Source organism: Hordeum vulgare, chromosome 3H, assembly GCF_904849725.1.
Source record: "Hordeum vulgare subsp. vulgare chromosome 3H, MorexV3_pseudomolecules_assembly, whole genome shotgun sequence".
Classification (NCBI taxonomy): Eukaryota; Viridiplantae; Streptophyta; class Magnoliopsida; order Poales; family Poaceae; genus Hordeum; species Hordeum vulgare.
The window spans coordinates 332,783,272-332,791,615 of NC_058520.1; positions in this window are offsets into that span (position 1 = coordinate 332,783,272).

Genomic DNA, 8,344 nt, shown 5'->3' on the forward strand with positions numbered 1-8,344 from the left:
GCCGCTGATGATCAGGAGTAGTTAGGAGGTTCCCAGGCAGGAGGCCTCGCCTCGTTCGATCGTTGTATATTTTGTGCTACCCTTCTCTAAGGCACCCCATGTTTTATGTCTGTACTCAGATATTATTGCTTCCGCTGACTCGTGTGTTTATCGAGCTTCCGTATTCTAGCCCTCGAGGCCCCTGGCTTGTAATATGAAGCTGATGTTATTTTTATTTGTGTCTAGAGTTGTGTTGTGATATATTCCCGTGAGTCCTTGGGTTTTATCGTACGCATTTGCGTGTATGATTAGCGTACAATTAAATCTCGGGCAAGTAACATAATGATGGACAAAGGGAACAACATACTGGATTAACTGAATCCTTGACATAGAGGTTCAATCGATAAAGATCTTTGTAGGATATGTAGGAGACAATATTGGCATCGAGGTACCACTATTGGCTATTGACCGGAGAATGTCTCAGGTCATGTCTACATAGTTCTTGAATCCGCACGGTCTGCACACTTAAGGTTCGGTGACGTTTTCGTATAGTTGAATTATTGATGTTGGTAACTGAAGGTTGTTTGGAGTCCCGGATGAGATCCCAGACGTCACGAGGGTTTTCGGAATGGTCCGGAGACTAAGATTGATATATAGGAAGTATCCATTTGGCTTCCAGAAGGTTTTCATACATTACCCGTAAAATACCCGGGAGTGACGAATGGGTTCTGGAGTTCTACCGGGAGGGGCCACCCACCCAGGAGATAACCAAAGAGGCCCAAGGGTGGCACACCAGCCCTTAATGCACTCTACAAGGGTATGTAGATGCACTCTCCCCTCTTGTAGATGATCATCACCATGGATAGGTCTTGCGTGTGCGTAGGAAAAATTTTGTTTCCCATGCAACGTTCCCCAACAGTGGCATCATGAGCTAGCTCTATGCGTAGATGACATCTCGAGTAGAACACAAAAGAGTTTTTGGCCGTTGATGTTCAATTTGATGCCCTCCTTAGTCTTTTCTTGATTCGGTGGTATTGTTGAATTGAAGCGGCTTGGACCAACATTACTCGTACGCTTACGAGAGACCGGTTTCATCGATTAACATGCAACTTGTTGCATAAAGATAACTGGCGAGTGTCTGTTTCTTCAACTTTAGTTGAATCGGATTTGACCGTGGCGGTACTTGGAGAAGGTTAAATAGCAATTTTCATATCACCGTTGTGGCTTTGCGTAAGTAAGATGCGATCATACTGGATACCCATAGCAGCCACGTAAAATTTGCAACAACAAATTAGAGGACATCTAACTTGTTTTTGCACGGTATGCATGTGATGTGATATGGCCAAAGACATGATATGATATATTGGATGTATGAGATGATCATGTTGTAATAGTTAAATATCGACTTGCACATCGATGCTACGGCAACCGGCAGGAGCCATAGGGTTGTCTTTAATTATTCTACGCTTGGAGATGCTTTGCTTTATCGCTTTTCAGTAGCTTTAGTAGTAATAGCATAGTTAGCGCGAAAACCTCAATGGCAGCACAATGATGGAGATCATGGTGTTGCGCCGGTGACGATGGAGATCATGCCGGTGCTTTGGTGATAGAGATCAAGAAGCCCAAGTTCATGGCCATATCATGTCACTTATGATTTGCATGTGATGTTAATCCTTTTATGCACCTTATTTTTCTTAGGACGACAATATCATTATAAGGTGATCCCTCACTAAAATTTCAAGATAAAATTTTGTTCTCCCCGACTGTGCACCATTGCGACAGTTCATCGTTTCAAGACACCGCGTGATGATCGGGTATGATAGACTATACATTCACATACAACGGGTGCAAAACAGTTGCACACGCGGAACACTCGGGTTAAACTTGACGAGCCTAGCATGTACACACATGACCGCAGAACACAGGAGACCGAAAGGTCGAGCATGAGTCATATAGTGGATATGATCAACATGGAGATGTTCACCATTGAAGCTAAACTCAACTCACGTGATGATCGGACTTGAGTTTGTGAATTTGAAAGACTAGAGGGATGTCAATTTGAGTGGGAGTTCTTAAGTAATATGATTAATTGAACTTATTATCATGAACATAGTCAAAAATTTCTTTGAAAATTAAGTTGTAGCTTGCGGTGTACCTCTACTGTTTTTGATATGTTCCTAGAGAAAACTTAGTGGAAAGATGATAGTAGCAAATATGCGGACTGGGACCATAAACTGAGGATTGTCCGCATTGCTGCACGGAAGCCTTATGTACTTAATGCACCGCTCGGTGTGCTGAACCCCGAGCGTCATCTATGGATGTTGCGAACATCTGACGAATATGTGATAGTTCATTGTGTAATGCTTAACAGCTTAGTATTGAGGTGCCAAAGACGTTTTGAACGTCACGGAACATATGAGATGTTCCAAGAGCTGAAATTGGGATTTCAGTCTCGTGCCCACGTGAAGAGGTTGTTGGAAATATGCCCTAGAGGCAATAATAAATTAGTTATTATTATATTTCCTTGTTCATAATAATCATTTATTATCCATGCTAGAATTGTATTGATTGGAAACTCAAATACATGTGTGGATACATAGACAACACACTGTCCCTAGTGAGCCTCTAGTTGACTAGTTCGTTGATCAAAGATGGTCAAGGTTTCCTGGCCATAGGCAAGTGTTGTCACTTGATAACGGAATCACATCATTAGGAGAATCATCTGATCGACAAGACCCAAACTATGAACGTAGCATATTGATCGTGTCGTTTTATTGCTATTGCTTTCTGTGTGTCAAGTATTTATTCCTATGACCATGAGATCATATAACTCACTAGTAGCGGAGGAATGCCTTGTGTGCATCAAACGTCACAATGTAACTAGGTGATTATAAAGGTGCTCTACAGGTATCTCCAAAGGTGTATGTTGAGTTAGTATGGATCAAGACTGGGATTTTCCACTACGTGTGACGGAGAGGTATCTCGGGGTCCACTCGGTAATACAACATCACACACAAGCCTTGCAAGCAATGTGACTAAGTGTAAGTCACGGGATCTTGTATTACGGAATGAGTAAAGAGACTTGCCGGTAATGAGATTGAAATAGGTATGCGGATACCGACGATCAAATCTCGGGCAAGTAACATACCGAAGTACAAAGGGAATGACATACGGATTATATGAATCCTTGACACTGAGGTTCAACCGATAAGATCTTCGGAGAATATGTAGGATCCAATATGGGCATCCAGGTCCCGCTATTGGATATTGACCGAGGAGTACCTCGGGTCATGTCTACATAGTTCTCGAACCCGCAGGGTCTGCACACTTAAGGTTCGATGATGTTTTATTATAGTTGAATTATATGTGTGGTTACCGAATGTTGTTAGGAGTCCTGGATGAGAGAACGGACGTCACGAGGGTTTCCGGAATGGTCCGGAAACAAAGATTGATATATAGGATGGTTTCATTTGGTCACCGTAAAGTTTCGGGCAATTCTGGCAGTGTAGCGGGAGTGACGAATGGGTTCCGGGAGTTCATCGAGAGGGGCCCACCCACCCGGGAGTGAGCCCAAGTCACTAGGGTGGCGCCACAAGCCCTTAGTGGGCTGGTGGAGTCAGCCCAAGGGGCCCATGGCGCCACATAAGAAAATACCAAAGGAAAATAAAAGAAAAAGGGAAAAGAGGGAGGTGGGAAGGAAGAGGAGGACTCCTCCTTCCCAAACCGAATTGGAGGAGGAGTCCTCCTCCTCCCCTTGGCCGGCGCACCTTGAGGGCTTGTCCCTCAAGGCTAGCCCTCCCACTCCCTCCTATATATAGTGGTGTTTTAGGGCTGATTTGAGATAACTTTTGCCACGTGCAACTCAACCCTAGACCACATAGTTTTACCTCTAGATCGGATTTCTGCGGAGCTCGGGCGGAGCCCTGCAGGAGTAGATCATCACCACCACCGGAGCGCCGTCACGCTACCGAAGAACTCATCTACTTCTCTGTCTTGCTTGCTGGATCAAGAAGGCCGAGATCATCGTCGAGTTGTACATGTGCTGAACGCGGAGGTGCCATCCGTTCGGCGCTAGATCGAAACGGATCGTGGGACGGATCGAGGGACGGTTCGTGGGACGGTTCGAGGGACATGAAGACATTCCACTACATCAATTGTGTTTCTTAACGCTTCATGTTGTGCTATCTACAAGGGTACGTAGATCCAAATCTCCTCTCGTAGATGGACATCACCATGATAGGTCATCGTGTGCGTAGGAAAAAATTTGTTTCCCATGCAACATTCCCCAACAGTGGCATCATGAGCTATGTTCATGCATAGATGTTATCTTGAGTAGAACACAAAAGGTTTTGTGGACGGTGATGTTCGATTTGTTGCCCTCCTTAGTCTTTTCTCGATTCAGCGGTATTGTTGGATTGAAGCGGCCCGGACCGAGATAACTCGTACGCTTACGAGAGACTGGTTTCATCGATTGACATGTAACATCGTTGCATAAAGATGACTGGCGGGTGTCAGTTTCTCCGACTTTAGTTGAATTGGTTTTGACCGAGGCGGGCGTTGGAGAGGTTAAATAGAAATTTGCACATCTCCGTTGTGGTTTTTGAGTAAGTAAGATGCGATCATACTAGATACCCGTAGCAGCCACGTAAAACATGCAACAACAAATTAGAGGACGTCTAACTTGTTTTTGCAGGGTATGCTTGTGATATGATATGGCCAATGACGTGATTTGATATATTGGATGTATGAGATGATCATGTTGTAATAGTTAATATCGACTTGCACGTCGATGCTACGGCAACCGGCAGGAGCCATAGGGTTGTCTTTAAACTAACATTTGTGTTTGCAGATGCATTTACTATATTGCTAGGTCGTAGCTTTAGTAGTAATAGCATAGATAGCACGACAACTTCGATGGCGACACATTGATGGAGATCATGATGATGGAGATCATGGTGTGGCGCCGGTGATAAGAAGATCATGCTGGTGCTTAAGTGATGGAGATCAAGAAGCACAAGATGATGGCCATATCATGTCACTTATGAATTGCATGTGATGTTAATCCTTTTATGCACCTTATTTTTCTTAGAACGATGGTAGCATTATAAGGTGATCTCTCACTAAAATTTCGAGAAAAAATTGTGTTCTCCCCGAATGTGCACCGTTGCGACAGTTCGTCGTTTCGAGACACCACGTGATGATCGGGTGTGATAGACTCAACGTTCACATACAACGGGTGCAAAACAGTTGCACACGCAGAACACTCAGGTTAAACTTGACGAGCCTAGCATGTGCATAGATGGCCTCGGAACACATGAGACTAAAAGGTCGAGCATGAATCGTATAGTTGATATGATTAGCATAGAGATGCTTACCACTGAAACTATTCTCAACTCACGTGATGATTGGACTTGAGTTAGTGAATTTGGATCATGTACCACTCAAATGACTAGAGAGATCTACTTTTTGAGTGGGAGTTTGTTAAGTAATTTGATTAGTTAAACTCCAATTATCATGAACATAGTCAAAAGGTCTTTGCAAATTATGATGTAGCTTGCGCTATAGCTCTACTATTTTTATATGATCCTAGAGAAAATTTAGTTGAAAGATGATAGTAGCAAATTTGCGGACTAAGTCCGTAAAACCGAGGATTGTCCTCATTGTTGCGCAGAAGGCTTATGTCCTTAAAGCACCACTCGGTGTGCTGCACCTCGAGCGTCGTTTGTGGATGTTGTGAACATTTGACATACACGTTTTTGATGACTACATGATAGTTCAGTGCGTAATACTTAATGGCTTAGAAGCAAGGCGCGGAAGACATTTTGAAACGTCACGAAACATAAGAGATGTTCTAAGAGATGAAATTGATATTTCATGCTCGTGCCCTTGTTGAGAGGTATGAGACCTCCGACAAGATTCTTTTGTCTACAAAGTAAAAGAGAAAGGCTCAATCGTTGAGCGTGTGCTCAGATTGTCTGAGTACAACAATCGCTTAAATCAAGTGGGAGTTAATCTTCCAGATGAGATAGTGATGGTTCTCCAAAGTCACTCCCACCAAGCTGCTAGAGCTTCGTGATGAACTATAACATATAAATGATAGATATGATGATCCTTGAGCTACTCGCAATGTTTGAAACTGCGAAAGTAGAAATCAAGAAGGAGCATCAATTCTTGATGGTTAGTAAAACCACTAGTTTCAAGAAGGGCAAGGGCTAGAAGGGATACTTCATGAAACAGCAAACTAGTTGCTGCTCTAATGAAGAAACCCAAGATTGAACCCAAACCCGAGACTAAGTGCTTCTATTATGAGGGGAACGGTCACTGAGGCGGAGCTACCCTAGATACTTGGTAGATAAGAAGGCTAGCAAAGTCGACAGAAGTATATTTGATATACATGATATTGATGTGTACTTTACTAGTACTCCTAGTAGCACGAGGGTATTGGATACGGTTCGGTTGCTAAGTGATTAGTAACTCAAAATGAAAGCTACGGAATAAACGGAGACTAGCTAAAGACGAGGTGACGATATGTGTTGGAAGTGTCTCCAAGGTTGATGTGATCAAACATCGCACGCTCCCAGTACCATCGGGATTGCTGTTAAACCAAAATAATTGTTATTTGGTGTTTGCGTTGAGCATGAACATGATTGGATCATGTTTATTGCAATACGATTATTCATTTAAAGAGAATAATAGTTATTCTATTTGCTAGAATAATTACCTTCAATGGTTTATTGAATCTCGATCGTAGTGTTACACATGTTCATAATACTGGTGCCAAAAGATACAAAGTAATAATGATAGCACCACTTACCTGTGGCACTGCCGCTTGAGTCATGTTGGTGTAAACTGCATGAACAAGCTCCATGCTAATCGATCTTTGTACTCACTCATTTTTGAAACGTTTGAGACATGCAAACCATACCTGTTGGTTTAAACGCATGAAGAAACTCCATGGAGATGGATCGTTTGGATTCACTTGATTTTGAATCACTTGAGACATGCAAAATCATGCCACATGGAACAAGATAGTAAATGTTGGGAGCAATGCATTTTGATGTGTGCAGTCCAATGAGTGATGAGGCACGCAGTGGATATCGTTATGTTCTTACTTCACTGACGATTTGAGTAGATACAGGAGTATTTACTTGATGAATCACAAGTCTGAAATATTGAAAAGTTCAAAGCTATTTTAGAGTGAAGATCGTCGTGGCAAGAGGATAAATTGTCTACGATATGATCGATGAGATGAATATCTGAGTTGCGATTTTTTTGGTACACGGTTAAAACAATGTAGAAATTGTTTCACAATTCATGCCACCTAGAACACCATAGTGTAATGGTGTGTCCGAATGTCATAGCCGCGCCCTATTTGATATGGTGCATACTATGATGTCTCTTATCGAATTACCACTATCGTTTATGGGTTATGCATTAGAGACAACCGCATTCAATTTAAATAGGGCACTGCGTATTTTCGTTGAGATGACACAGTATGAACTATGGTTTGGAGAAACCTGAGCTGTCGTTTCTTGAAAGTTTGGGGCTGCGACGCTTATGTGAAAAAGTTCAGCCTCATAAGCTCGAACCCAAAGCGGATAAATGCATCTTCATCAGATATCCGAAACAGTTGGGTACATCTCCTATCTCAGATCCGGAAGCAAAGTGTTTGTTTCTAGAAACGGGTCCTTTCTAGAGGAAAGGTTTCTCTCAAAAGAATTGAGTGGGAGTGTGGTGGAACTTGATGAGGTTAGTGAACCCTCACTTCAACCAGTGTGTAGCAGGGCGCAGGAAGTTGTTCCTGTGCCGCCTACACCAATTGAAGTGGAAACTGATGATGGAGATCATTGAGCTTCGGATCAAGTTACTACAAACCTCGTAGGTCGAGAAGGTCGTGTACTACTACAGAGTGGTACGGTAACCCTGACTTGGAGGTCATGTTGTTGAACAACAATGAACCTACGAGCTATGGAGAAGCGATGGTGGGCACGGATTCTGACAAATGGTTGGAGGCCATGAAATCCGAGAGAGGATCCATGTATGAAAACAAGGTGTAGACTTTGGAAGAACTACTTGATGGTCGTAGGACTATTAAGTAAAGGTGGATCTTTAAAAGAAAGACAAACAATGATGGTGAAAAGTCACCATTAAGAAAAGCTCAACTTGTCGCAAAGATGTTTCCGACAAAGTTCAAAGAGTTGACTATGGTGAGACTTTCTCACTCGTAGCGATGCTAAAAGTATGTTGGAATTATGTTAGCAGTTGATGCATTATTTATGAAATATTGCACATAGGATGTCAAAACATTGTTTCCTCGACGGTTTCCTTGAGGAAAGGTTGTATGTGATACAACTAGAAGGTTTTG